At 38.2% G+C, this 15,432-nt stretch overlaps 1 protein-coding gene across 5 annotated transcripts in view; it reads right to left on the bottom strand.

The window, feature by feature from the left end:
- MYO3B (myosin IIIB) overlaps positions 1-15,432 on the bottom strand; it is a 548,027-nt gene that overhangs the window by 17,179 nt on the left and 515,416 nt on the right. The gene's annotated exons all lie outside the window — the stretch shown is intronic.

The following is a 15,432-nucleotide window of genomic DNA, read 5'->3' as shown; positions in this document are numbered from 1 at the left end:
CAGGGCTGAGGCTCAGTGACAGAGTGGGCAACCACAGCTAAAACCTTCATTTGCTTATGCTTTGTTCTGCAGAGAAATCTCAAGTTCTGGTCCCCAGAGCAGTCAATTCAATGACTTTCATAGATACTGTCATATTCACATTATACTTCCATCTGGCCACAACTGTTTCAAAGAATCAGTTGCATCTCTTTTATTATCAAAAGAATAATGTAATTAATGCAAACTTTTAGGTCCTGAATTCAGCTGTCAGAAACAAAATAAAAGATCAGTGCCAAGGTCATTACCTTTTCCTTAGAAGTTTTAATGTCAGTTAAAGAAAAGAGAGACCAGGAAGGAAAGGAGTTTTGAAGTATTTTATTCTTGTTTTCTATTAGGAGTTCAATTCTGACTTTATTGATTTTAATTAATGAATAGAGATTTTCAGAACCCAAGTAGAGCATATAGGCAAAATTAGGAACAAAATAAGAAAGGAAGTTCCTCTGAAATTGAAATATAAATATTTATGAAATGGTGGTACCTTTGGAAGTTTCTCAAACTACCCTAAGAAATGATTTGCAAATGTGACTGATGAGACTAACCAGGATGAGCAGGATTCTAATTAGTGGTGTTCTGCTTTGCCTGAGACCCTGTTGTTAGGTCAGAGGACCATGGTGATGGAGGTGGAGAATGGGAAAGAATTTGAAGGATGGAGTATTTGTCAGCCATGGGCAGGTGATGCTCAGCTGGCTTGACTGAAGCAGTGTCTTCTCTGTCTTCAGGAAAACTTCCCTGGGCAGAGAGCCGCCAATGGAGATCATGCCCGGCCGTCCTAACTGCATACCAGCTCACTTCAGACAGGGTCCCTTGAGAGTGCAGAGTCCTAGTCCCACCTTGAACACAGATCAATCAGCATGGCTCAGGGCTTGTTGTGGCCTGGGTGGCTGTAAGGCAGAGCCCCCCAGCCAGCACTTTGAGAACCTGCCTATGGCTCCTCTACCTCATGGACTCCAGCCTCCCCAAACACTCATCCTAACTTGGAGTATGCTCAGATTTTCCTACTGACAATTAATACCCTTTCTGTTTTATTCATTCGTCATCTGGAAGGTTAGGAAGAGAGGTTTCAGTTCTCCTAGGAGGGCAGCAGAGGTGTCTCAGGGAGCAGGAGGTGAAGAACCCACAGGAGCAACTCAGCCCTGCAGAACTCGTTCACAGACTTTCTCCTGGGCTTTCCTCAGATTTCACAGGAAGAAAAAGATCTTGACTTAAAACATTTTGAAAACTATTAGATTGTACTGATCAATCCTCCAGAGCCAGAATATCACACGATACACCAAAGAAACTGAGTCCTCAAGCTTGCCAGACTCAGGCTATATTGTGGGTAGGTGGTGATCCCACAAAGGCACAGGCCCCCAAGTATTCTGGTCTAAATCTTCTTGCTTCTCTCTCTCATATCAGTCCACTCTCAATTCTCATGCAGTCCTCGTAATTTGTAATTTTTGGAAGTTCAAATGAAAACAGAAAAGTCAGAATCCATCTTCTCACTGGGCAACCCATCTGCACTCATCTGTGTATCCATTACCTCCCTCGGTCCACACCTACCATCGCACTGCTGAGACCATAATGTACATCATGTATATCCTCCCAACTTCTTGTCTAATTTTACCATAAAGATTTCTCCCTGGTTCTGCATAGTTAACAAAATCTTAATTTCTAATAGCTGCACAATAATGTATTATGATGTGCCAAAATTTATTCATTAACCAAAAGTGCAGTTTATAAGGCCTTTCCTCTGGAGGATTGGTGGCAAGTCCATTCCTAGAATCTTTTAACAAGAAACAGAAAGATTTAAAATAGGATTAGATAATGTTAAAAAGATTACATGGAAAAGTATTTTACATTCAAGAATGAATTAAACTGTAATTAGGTTTCTTCGAATATAAATAATAAACATCTCATGAAGGGAAAAGGGTCAGCTACTCTCTTCCCTTTAACATTTCTTTCCTAATAATGACTATTAAATATTCAATGCAGGAAGGCCAACATTGCCAACCTTATAGTGTTCCTAATACTTTTCATGGTTACTTGGCCTGTTTTGAAAACTGAAAATAGTATTTATATTGTTTTTAAGAAATACTATAAAAAGGATTTTTGTATTTTTTTTTATAACGGGGTTTCTTTTTCCACCTTTTTGAGTCATTTTAAGACTAAATAGTATTCCATGATGTGGCTACACCACAATGCCCTACTTGTGAATATTTAAATTATTTCCAGTGGGTTTTGTTTGTTTGTTTTTGCTGTTACATACAATGCTGCAAAGAGTAATATTTTGTACATATCTCAGACTGGTCCCTCCGGCTATATTTCTTTTGGGGGAACAGCTGAGCAAAAAGTAAGCATAATTTTAAGGCTCCTGATATATCTGGAGTTGCAGGCCAGGGATTTGATGCCAATGTATATGCCTACTGGTAGAGTTTGAGAGTACCCATTTTCTAGTATCCCCAGAAATAGCACTTTGTTAAGAAAACATTGCCATTCTGAAAGTAAAAATGATACTCTATGTAAAATATCTATTTTGTTATTAGTGAGGTCTAACAGTTTTTCATACTTTATCAATTTGTATGAGCTGCCTGTCTTTATTAGGATGTTTTTCTTTTTCTTAAAAGTCCGTAGGAGCTTTCTACTGTCCTTGAAGATGAGACTGTAAGGTTTTGATCTTCATGTATTCTTAGCTCATCATAGTAGTCAATACAGATTGATTAAGTGAAAAAAATGGTTTATATGCCACAAATGTCATTCCTTGGATTATATCTGCAATCTAATGTTTTAAAATATATATGGCAAAATTTACCATTTTAAACATTTTTAGCTGTATAATTCAGTGGCATTCAATACATTTACATTGTTGGGTAACCACTGCCACCATCCACTTCCAGAACTTGTCATCTTCCCAAAGAAATTTAGTACACATTAACTCCCTAGTGCAATTTGATGATCATTTAAAATTGTAAGTAGTGAAACCCATCTTTTAAGGATTAAATGTATTTTTAAACTGATACATAAAACTACAAAAACTGTAAATCTATTTTTCTTTTTCCTTTAAGTTGTCTTTGACATTATGTTTGGAAAGGTCTCTCTATCTAAAAAGTATGGAAACATTTGTATATATTTTCTCCTATGTTGTTATAATTTCTTCTTCTTCTTCTTCTTCTTCTTCTACTACTACTACTACTACTACTACTATATTGATCTCTTTCTTTATCCAGATTTCTTTAAAAACCAAGCAAAAGTTAATGGGAGACCATTCTCCTCCTGTCATGTGGCGGTGTGTCCCATGAGCAGAGTCCTGACTGCCATTATCCTCAGCTATCTTTTCAAGGATGTTTATGTGGTGAACAGCCTTGGAAAGCAGAGACAATGTCCCTTAGGAGCAGAGGGCAGGTTTTTGGTTGTGCAAGATAATAAAGATAATACCTTGATCTGGGGCAAAGATCAGGCAGGCTTACTGCCCATTACAAAATGGCTGAATTCCTCAAGCTTGGGGTAGCTCTCCAATATCCCCTGCACTGTAGTGGGCAACAGCTGGCCCCCAGCATCAGTCTGTGGGGATGGGGACTCAAGAAAGGTGCATATGCTGACTCTCTGGCTTCCTGTGGCTGCCTGGCTGGTCACTGCTTGGGCCATGGCCTGGGCTGGGGATCCACCTGGCAGCTGTGAAGGTGAAATGGCTAGCCACAGCAGAGAGGGGCCTACTACTCTGGAGAAAAACAATGAATTTTCCAGCCCAGGTTCATCTGGGTTTTGCATAAATTTCTTCATTTCTCTCTTGTATTCAGGGAGAACAGTTTTTGCATTCTGAAAAATTGGATAGAATTTGTGTCAGCATTTAATTTGACCTGGACTACCCGTAAGTGCTTCATACAGAAATAGAGGTATTGAAATTTCAGAGGTAGGACTAAACATAGTTGAAAATTTCTATCTTCTTAGTTTTCCTATAGTTTTAATGCCTCTTTTTCTATAAAGCAGGCTCCATGTCTTTATTTTTTTCCACTTGAAATTATTCCCCAAATTTAGTAAAGTACTTTGTAATGTGTAAGGAAAATGCATATAATTTCTAGATACATGTAACTTCTAGATGATAATATTTTAGTGAGGAGCTTGTGACCTCTGTTTGAAACCATTGACTGGAAAAGAAATGTGTTACATCAAAAAACCAGACTCTTTGCCAAGGGTTGCTAGGATGAATTTGAAGTTGCTTCCATTATTCTTGAAAGTGGAAGTCCCCTTGTCCCAAATTTAATTGTCAAATGCATCTGCATCATTTGGGTAATTTTGAAGTTGCATAGGTGGGGCTTAAACATTCTGCTGTGGATGTTTTATGTTTATAATCTTTCTCTAATTGTTTATCCAGTGAAGATGTGAGGCTATATAAGCTTCAAAGGAATAGGGCTCCCGTGTCTTTATTACTTTGATATTCCAGCTCTTGGCACAGTACTTGGAGTATAGTAGGTGCTCATTAAGGATGTGTTGAATATAAAGATGTGTTGAATGAATGGTTTTTGGGTGTTACAGACTAGAGAAAATACCCCGAAGGAAGAACTGTAATTTGTCTAAGGCATTTCACAAATCATAGTAATTAAGGAATTAGAAATGGCATTCTGTTAATTTTGGTAACTAGCTTGACGACTGAACTAACTTAATCCAGGTAGAATTAATTACTCCTTATGCTTCTGTGACCACCTACACTTTGTAATCTTTATTTTTATTTTTATTTTTTTATTTTACTGGTACCAGGGATTTAACCCAGGGGTGCCTAACCAAGGAGTGACACACCCAGCCCTTTTAAAATTTTTATTTTGAGACATGGTCTCGCTAAGTTGCTCAGGGCCTTGCCAGGTTGCTGAGGCTGGCTTTGAACCTGTGATCCTCTTGCCTCCACCTCTGAGTTGTTGGGATTACAGGCATGTGTTATCATGCCTGACTTCATGGCATGTGTTATCATACCTTTTTAAGGTAGCAAATATTATTAACAGTCCAGAAAGGAGGGAGGCTGGAAACTAAGGGAAAATAAAAGGATTAACTAGATAAATTGAATGCATATGCTTTAGGTCTCTAAAAAGAGGTGTTTAATCTCTTCTAGTTTAAAAAGAGTTTATGTATTATTGTTGTAATTTATTTGCAGAGATACAGATCTAATATCTACAATGGGCCTGTGGCCAGAACAAAGCTTTGCCAAAGGAAAGTGGCTCCTACTCAACCAGGAATCAAGGACATTTTCAAAAGGAAGAGTTGTGCTTATAGCCATAGGGAGAATCTTTGCAAATAAACTCTTTCCCCCGTAACCAAGGGTTGCCATTTTACTAGTGGGAAAACATTGCCAATTTTAGGAAATACTTTAGGCACAAATGCAAAACCTCTTAGATTCTCTTCTGAAAATAACTTGACATGAGCTTTTCCCCCATTCCCTGAGGTCTGGAGTTGGGCTCTGTAATTTACAGGACATGATTAGGAGGGTTCCATGCCATTTTAGACTAATTATGTAAATTGGAAGGAATTTAGCCTTTCATTCTTTATATCAGAGTCTTTCCCTTCTGAGTACTAACTTCTAATGAAGCTTTAGTTTGTTTCCTTTTGTAACACTGCCTTAAAGTGCTTTGTCAATGAGCATTAAACAAATAACCAGGCATCTCTTTTTGAAAGACAAAAATTAAAATCCCAGATAAAGAGGGTGAGACAAAACACATTTTGCCAGTAGTTAGTCACCTAATTTGGCAGAGAGAGATTTGTTTTTGTCCCTGCTCCCTAAAAAGACCCGATGATAATACAGTATTGTCAACTAGATTTTTTCCCCCTTTAACTTTTCCTATCGTTTCCAGGCTTTGCTACTTGGCAAACACAACTTGGGACAGATTTCTTTATTTTCTCCTCTGGCCTAGAACGAAAAACCCCCACTTTCCAAACTGTTACCACCGAAGAGTTTATTAAATGGCTGAAAAAGACAGCTGGTCCTACCATCTGTTAAAAATTTTCAGGGGCCAAATAAAACAGGTTACACCTTTCGCCATGCCAAGTCCTGTGATACCCCCTTCCTCTCACAGCCTGGGGAGGGCTAATCTGAATTTCACGCTCTGATTTTGCTCTTGCTAATGTTGGAGCTTCTTATGCAGGCTTCTCCACGTTGCTTACATTACCTCTCTTTTTGGGTTACAAAGCTATTCTCACATTTCAACCCAACTCATTCGCAACCTATTACCTTACCCTTCCATAATCTCTATAGTTACCCCAGTGACGAGAAGGAAATCCACAGATAACTAACTAATTTCTGACTTTTCAAGCCAAAGGGGAGAGCCAAAAGTACGTTTCTGTTGTTTTGCAACCATTTTTTTTTTCTATAAGTGCTAATGGAGGTAATTCAGATTTTGGAACAAAGGCTTAGCTCACCACACACTGCAGGTGTGAAAGGGTTGAAACAAAAGAGATGCTAACCCTAATGGTATTTCTTGTCATTAACAATTCTTTGATGTTCACACTGGAGCCTCCCTTTTATCTTTTAGTTTTTCAGCCATCTTTGTTAACACGCAGCTCAATTGAATCTTTCCCCCCCACCTCCCCCTGGCCTTTAAAGACATCTGCAAAATGTTTATGCTAAGTTAGTTTCCACTGCATCTTTTAGTACCAAGGCAAAGTAAAATGAGATAAAGCTTGTGAGGTTATTATTAAAACATCAGTAAGTTTCTATCATTAAGCTGAAGGGGAAGATCAATAAAAAAGGAGCACTTAATGTTACTTTAATAAGGATGAGTTTCCTGTAACAGGACTTGGGATTAACTTTAGTATCGCTGAAGAGCGCTTCACAATAAAGACGTTGCTGTGATCAGAAAAGGGTGACTTGCCTTTACCCAATTAAACAGTTTGCAAATACTTTGAATGCACTTGATGTATTATTTCCTGTTTCATTGAAAGCCTTCATTATGAACATATTTTAAGAATATTTTACCACAGCCTTTTCTTCCCTGTGTTGTCCCTGGCAAGCTGCCAAAGATTTTTTTTTATTTTTTATTTTTTTTGGAGGTTTGCTTATCTGTCCTTCTGTCCACTTAGGATTGGGGAAGGAGGAGGCGGATGACAGGGCTTCAGAAAAGTTTGTTTAACTTGCTTTGATGACAGCAAAATGTAGGGAACAGTCAGCACTACATAATATACTGTCCTAAGCTATTCAGCAGCCGGATCTGCAACCATACTGTGGGGGCAAAGTAAAATCATATGTTTCTCATCCAAATGGTTCCGCTAATCTTGCTAGTGCATTTTGCATTGTCTTGAACAAAACAGAAATGCTTGTTAATTGCTTCTGAATTGATACATCTTTCCTTTTAACCGTCACGGGGGGAGTGAATTTTTTAACTAGTTTAACACTTTTATGATATAAGTGGGAATCTCTCTGGACAGTTCATTTGTTAGAGGCTGAGAACTTGTTTTTTGGCAAGTATTAATTTGGAGCCAGCACAATACTGAGTCACAACTGAAATAGACAGGGAAACTCCCCCGGCCTTTATATACAGTTCAGCCCCAAATGACAGATACTAGAGAAAAGATAATAAGCAAAGATAAAATACAAATTAATGTTAACAATGTATCTATTTTATGATTTTCCTCTCATATTATTTAATAATTCTCAGCATTTATATGATGCTTTTCATCTTCAAAGCGCTTTACAAATGTTAGCTAATTAACCATGAGGTAATGAGGCCTGGATGATAATGCTACAGTAAATTTTCTCTAGCTCGGATTATGAAGTAAAAATGGAGATGTATGTATTCATACATTTTAAAAAAAATGGCATTAGATGGTTGTAGAGATTTTGTGAATCAGAGACTCAGGCAATTTATCTTCTATGTACAACCTATGTCTCTGTGCAAAAAAATCTTGGGCATTTCAGAAGCGGATTCTCCCACCTGGCAGGTGGTTGGCATGCTTTCTGTCATTTCATTCTTGATGGTCCTATTCCTTGTTATTTTCACCTTGGCTTCTCTCTTCTCATCCAATAACAGACAGATCTAAAAGGAAGGGCACTCACTGTTGGGAATTAGGGACACGCACACATTTTCTTTTTTTTCCCAAATTTTCCATGGACAAATTTTGGTGAAATACATGCTAAAATACCTGTGCTATTTTGCACTACCTTTTATAATGATGCTGGTGAGTTGAATTCCATTACTTTAGAATGTGTGTATGTGCTCTGTGGACTGTTGATCTGACATCGTGTAAGGCCTAAATAATATATTTTACTTATTTATTTATTTATTTAATTTTTGGTACCAGGGATTGAACTCAGGGGCATTGAACCATTGAGTCACATCCCAAGCCCTTTTAAAAAATATTTTATTTATAGACAGGGTCTCACTGAGTTGCTTAGGGCCTGGCTAAGTTGCTGGGGCAGGCTTTGAACTTGTGATCCCCTGCCTCAGCTTCCCAAGCTGCTGGGATTACGGGTGTGTGCCACCGCACCCAGCAAATGATACAATTCTTAAAAAGAAAAGCATACTTTATTTAATCTAAATTATATCTTCTGATATAAAATGAATGCTAGTAAAAAGTTAAGTGATTAATAAAAACTTTGCAGTTCATAGTAGACTTAAATTACAAACTAATAAATAGACCCCTTTATGAGAATGAATTTCTAGACTCAGACTCTGAGGGCAGGTCTTGTTTTCCTGAAAACTTAATTTGGAAAAACTGAGAAAGTTTATCAGACTTCATGAATAAGACTGTGTGTGTGTGTTTGTGTGTGTGTGTGTGTGTGTGTGTGTGTGTGTGCGCGCGTGCTGCTGGGGACCAGGCCTTGCTTACACTAGGCAAGTGCTCTGTCATCAAGCTACATGCCCAGCACCATATTAATTGATCTTAACAATTCAGAGGGAATTTTATTTAAACCACTGAAAGTCTTATATGCTCTAATTAAAGAATTCTAATTTAGCAAGGATTTATCCTGTTTGTTAAAGGCTTTCTTTTTTCTGTGAATTGTGGTGTTAAGTTATGACATAAAAGACTAACAAGTAGAGGTTTGTCTAGGTTCTCTTCCCCTAAGACTTGGGGAACTTGTGGATATTTTTTGGAAAAAGTCAGACTAGAGTACAAGAGACAATAATGTCCAGATGATGGGTTAAATCTTTTACTTTTAATTCTGGTAGTTTTGAAGTCCTGAATGCCTAGTATCTGCTTCGGTGTCTTCACCATAATAATAAATCAATCAAAGGGAAGACTCAAAGACTAAGATATATTGAACCTGGTTCTATAAATGTGTTAGTGATATGGCTTTTTAAAACCAGTGCCTACTGACAGATTGTACATAAAATGCACAGTTGTCATAAGACTAGATGCCCCCAATAAATGAATTATACTGAATGCATAAGAAAAAAAAGTTCATTTTGGAAAAGGTGATATACACAGGTGAAGGAACACTCTAAACTACACATAATGTGCCAAGTCTCTGCTACACCATGACACTGTTTTGAGTATTCCACACATAGTAATAACTTGCTAACTATTTCCTGGTGAATTGATGATCTGGTTTAAAATCTGGGGAATTTCCAGAGCAGATCACCCATCCTTGTTAAAATGAATGACTAGGCCACATGTATAATTCCAGTGACTCAGGAGCCTAAAGGAGGATGGCAAGTTTGAGGCTAGCCTCAGCAACTTAGCAAGGCCTTGAGTAGTTTAGCAAGACCCTGTTTCAGAATAAAAATAGAAAGGACTGTGGATTTAGTTCAGTGGTAAAATGTCCCTGGGTTCAATCTCTAGTACCAAATAAAATAAAATAAATGACTCAAAATATGTTCTGAGGTCTCACACTGAGACTACTTTTTGGTGTGGCCATTCTGACCACATCAGCAGAAATGGGGTGCTGCTGTTTTCCTTCATGAGGATGGGTAAATAGGCATTGATTTACTATGGAGTTGTGTACCATGTTTAGGGTTCTCTTTGCCCTTTCTGTCCACCTGGAGAGCTGTTTTCAGTAGGCAAAATTCTCTATTTACATTTAAAATTTTTTCATATTTTTGTTTGGGGGGGGGATGAGTTAAAACATTAACTTACAGACAGCTTTCCTGCATGGTCTAATTTCATCTTCTTCCTAGTATTTTCTCTCTCAGATATTAACCAGTATCTCAGGGTAATTAGTTCCTGCATGATCTCTAAATTTTCTTACTCTACTATACTTATAAACATGTATATATGTGGCTTAATACCAACATGTATTTTCCAGTGCAGTCAGGAGGGAACTAGGTAAGACTGTGCTTTAGGTGCTCAGTGCTAGAAAACAGAGAGAACTGAAAATCTACTCCAACATTGTTCTATTATTCATCCCTCCCCTTTATTTTTGTGTAATTTAAAAGCTATTTTGGTTACTTCATAAAATATAATAACATGAAGCCAATGAGATTCTTTTTACAAAGTCCAAGTAAAACTTGTACTTTACCTTAAAAATTTATTTAAAAGAATTTCTTCATCAAATACCTTTTGTTTAATGCCCCCCCCCCCCACACACACAAAGAAACTCTCATTTGCAAAATGTTTTCAGTAATGTATGGGAAGGAAGGTGCCTAGAAAACAGTAAAAGACCTAGGAGAAAAATCAGAGTTCACGGGTGGGCAGAGAGGGGAAAGAGAAGGCATGAGTCACAGCCAAGAGGATCCCACCGGAACCAAACATCGGATTTGGATGTCTTTGCTGTCCCTTGTAGATGGCATGAAGTTGGAGGGAAAGGACATTCACCTCTGTGTCTAGAATTGGTCAGAGATTATGGAAGGAGTATAGGGACCAGAGGTAAGCTAGTAAGCCTGGCCAGTGATGGCAGGGTCACTAATATGGGGCAAAAGTCCTGTGAGAGCAGCAGGAGGAGGAGGAAAAGACCACTGGGTGTCATTCTACTTAGGCAGCTCAAGGACGCGGCAGAGAGAGTTTGAAGAAAAATCCTACTTCTTTTAATAGGGATAACAGCACCCCTATCTGTAACTCTTATCAAGATATTTAGCAGGGTGCAGGGTGCACACCTGTAATCCCAGCCACTTGGAAGACTGAGACAGATGGATTGCAAGTTCAAGGCCAACCTGGGCAATTTAGTGAGACTCTGACTCAAAATAATACAAATTATAAAAAATAAAAGCGTTCAATCTCTAGTACTATAAAAATAAATAAAAATAAAGAAGTTTAGCTTCAGGACAATTTAGAAGGAAATTCTATTTCAGGGATAAATTTTCCAGTTTTGTTACTCTTTACAGATTATAGGTGATTTAGATACATAGGGAGGAAATGTCTACAAAAGAAACTTAAATATTTTGCCTTCTTTGATCTTTTCAGGGACAATTTCTTAGCCTTGAGCTAATGCCTAGTCCTGCTCTGCATCTGACCTGCAGTCTTTGTTGCTGGTATTGTTGCTACTGCTATTGTTTAATTTTTAGCCCTAAGGGACCCTTCCTTTGTCCAGAGAAAGGGGAGCTAGAGAGAAGATTTTGGGAGAGAGAAATTCAGAGACCCACTCCAAGGTAAATTTTTGGCACTCAACGTGATATTTTAAGGGCTTGAGTTTTAATAAACTCCATCCCAATATCTTCCATACTACTTAAATCAATGCTTTAGTTCATTTAAAGTTAAAGATGTGTAAATTAATCCATGAAGATTTGCCACAGAAGTTCTCACACCTTTTGTGCAGGGGAATCACTTAGAGCTGGGTTTTTCCCTTACCCATCTCCTGAGCTCTGATTTCCAATGTGTGGGTGGACTGGGAAAAGACCTCTGTCAAGCAGGACTGGTGGCTCTGGTAGACCACGAGGGGGCTCTTGGATAAACACTGGTTTAGCAGTCATTATCTTGACTTTTCCTGGGATGGGGTAGGTCCCTAGAACTTTCTTTCACCTGTCTCATCTTTTGAAGAAGGGGAGGTAGCTCCTGCCTGAAAGATCTCTCTTGGCCCTCTGGAATTGAGTGGGCACAGTCAAACTTCTGTGACCTCAATCCCTTTCTTTATTCTTACGGCTCTTTCACGCATATCCCAAAGCTGAAAATAGCAGGCTCCTTTCCAGCTATAAATGGAATGGGTAAAAGTGGGCACTACCACTGAGAAAATGGGATTGGTTAAATGTGATGTGACATTGTGACCCCCTGGAGCCAAAATTATCAAGAAAAGTGGGAATGCCTCTGAGGTCCTTGTAGAAAGTGATTTTTCCCTGTGATCTTGGTGTGAAAACCTTATCAAGTAGACAGCTCAGTATTTATCAGCAGAATCAGAGAACTTGTCTAGTGTGGCTTATTTACAACAAGAAGGCAGAAAGAAAAGAAACACAAAATAATGTAAGGGTTCCATGTGTAGTGGAGATACGAGTTTAACCTAATCTCTGGTATAGACATAGGTATTCAATATACACTTTTTTTTTCACACTTGTTGAGTAAATGAATTTTTTTAAAAACAGATCCAAGCTCCATTTCAAGCTATTTAATATAAACATGTGAGATACACAGATAATTTCTCTTATACCTCTTAAGAGAACTCTGACAGTTTTTAAACTCTCAACTGGGTTTTTAAACTCTCACATGATTGGAAAGAATCTATAATCATTGTGTTGCAAGTACAATGAATAGCTACTCTAAAACATAAGTTAGTCTGCTGTTAGTTGTTAAGAATATCTGTTGAGGCCCTTGAGAAGTTAGGGATCTTGGGGTGTTTGATGAACTGGTTTCTTATCATAGCTAGCTTGTATGTGTTAATATTGGGGAAAAATGTGAATTGGCTAAGAAAAGTCATTAAATCATGCAGACATGTTATATGTACAGAAACTAAAGTTGCTCAGTAATAAGAAATCAGAGAGATGTAGAGTACTCACTCCACATTCCCTGTTCTCTTGTTAACCATCACCAAGAGATCAGAAATTTCTCTGTGAATCCATCAAGGTTCTTTCACACTGACTCAAAACCCACAATCATTTCATATTTCATAAACCAATAGTCTGGAAACTTCAAGTTCATTTCTAATTGTGGCCCCATGAAGGCTCTGGTAACCTATTCTGGAGTCTCCACAACTTTCTTGATGGCGGCACTCCTACACCCCTCTGCAGACCTCCTGCAGAGCCTACATTTATTTCCAAGAAAGCTCTGGGGCCCAACTGCACTGACTCAAATCCTCACTCCAAATTGAGAGTTCTTGGATTAGTCACTGAATGCCTCTCACCTCGGTTTGCTGTAAAAATGGTACTAATCATGATGACATTTATCTAACAGGTTACTGTGGAGATTAAATGGAACAATGAGAAAAAGCCAGGATTTGGCACACAGTAAGTACTTAATTCATGTTAATTGTTACCATTTGCAGATAAAAATTAGATGAAAGCATCAGTGTTCATCTAATTGAATACATTCTGATCACTCTGGTCCCAGGCAATTGTCAGTCCACTGTCAGTGTCTGCTGGCTCCTGGAAAGAGCAAGGTGTAGGACTCTGACATATGTGGATTTGTATACTTGCTCCTCCTACCAGCTCACTGTATTTGGTTGGTAACATAACCTCACTGAGCTGACCATTTATTTGTAATTTCTCCCTATTTAGCATAGCTGATAGGAAGAGTACGTGGGAGGATGTCAGTGAATTGACCATTTTTGGGCAAAGGAACTGAATAGGCACTTCACAAAAGAAGAAATATGATTGGTTAACAAATGCATGAAAAAAAATGTTCAACATCTCTAACAATTAGAAAAAAGCAAATTAAAACTACACTGAGATTTCATCTCACTCCAGTCAGAATGGCAGTTATTAAGGATATAAGTAAAAATAAATGCTAGTGAGGATGTCAGGGAAAAGGTACACTCATACATTGCTGATGGGACTGCAAGTTGGTGCAACTACTCTGGAAAGCAGTATGGAGGTTCCTTAGAAAACTTGGAATGGAGCCACCATTTGACCCAGCTATCTCACTCCTTGGCTTATACCCAAAGGACTTAAAATCAGCATACTACAGAGACACAGCCACATCAATGTTTATAGCAACTCAATTCACAATAGCTAAGCTATGGAACAAACCTAGGTGCCCTTCAACAGATGAATGGATAAAGAAAATGTGCTATAGATACAATATGGAATATAGATCACAATGGAATGAAATTATGGCATTTGCTGGTAAATGGATGAAACTGGAGACTATTATGCTGAGTGAAATCAGCCAGTCCCCCAAAGCCAAAGGCCAATTGTTCTCTCTGTGTGGATGTTAACACACAACGATGGGCTGGGGAGATAGCTCAGCTGGTAGAGTGCTTGCCTCGCAAGCACAAGGCCCTGAGTTTGATCCCCAGTACCGCAAAAAAAAAAAAAAAAAAAAAAAAAAAAGAATGAAGGGTCTACATTAATCAGAAATGTCATAAACACACAATGAGGTAGTCGGGAGGGAAGAATAGAAGTTCATTGGATTAGACAGTCGTAAGAAAGACAGTAGAATGAGTTGAATATAACTTTCCTGTGTTTACATATGAATACAGGACCAGTGTAACTCCATATCATGTACAACTACAAGAATGGGAAGTTTATACTCCATGAATGTAAGATATGTCAAAATACATTCTACTGTCATGTATAACTAAACAGAACACATAAAAAATAATACAAATAACAAAAAAAAAGAAAAAAAAAAGTCCATTTTTCTAAATATTTTAGTTCCAAAAATGGCTTTAGATGTCATCAGATTATATCTGTAAGTATCAGGGAAATTCTTGCAAGGCACTAGGCTTGGTATCAATATCCTACATGTTAGAAGAATTCAGGAAATAGTTTTGGAAAGAAGAACATCTCCTTTCTATTACAGTTTGATGTCTGCTCTGTGTAGAGACAAGGCTGGTTTAGAGAGCATGATGTCACTGGAGAATCTGGTAGGTTGGTAGAGAGAACACAGAATACAGAATAACTGACCTCAAGTCTTGCTTGATTCTGTTACTGACTCACTGCATGACCCTGGGGCAAGTCACTGGGCCCTCTGTCCTACCATCTGTAAAGAGGATATTGGGTCAGCTATTTCCCAAAGGTTCTCACTATTCTAAAATATAATCTCTGTGAGTGCAGGACAGTGTCATTATTTATATCCCTAAGCTGATCTGGTAAGTGACATCCAACCATCCAATGTTCCAATATTATAAAAGGAAGGTTAATTGGTAGAAGTATTGTCTTTGCTTTTAACATTGCAGGGATGACCAGCAGTAAGGGTTTTGTTGTTGTTTTATTTTTGTTTCACTCCTTTTGTTTTGAATGGTACATGGCCCAGTAAAACTACAAGAGTGTGCGAATGAAGAGAATACTCTGTGCGACTCAGAAGACCAACATTCCTGGCTGTCATTGCCCAAGGGGCTGGTGTGGAGAACAGTGAATACTAGAAGTTCCCGTAAGTGGTAAGCGCTACCCTAAAAAGTAAGTAGATCCTTCCGGG

The sequence above is a fragment of the Sciurus vulgaris genome (genome assembly GCF_902686455.1).
Source record: "Sciurus vulgaris genome assembly, chromosome: 3".
NCBI lineage: Eukaryota > Metazoa > Chordata > Mammalia > Rodentia > Sciuridae > Sciurus > Sciurus vulgaris.
This window is presented reverse-complemented; position numbering and strand designations above follow the sequence as displayed.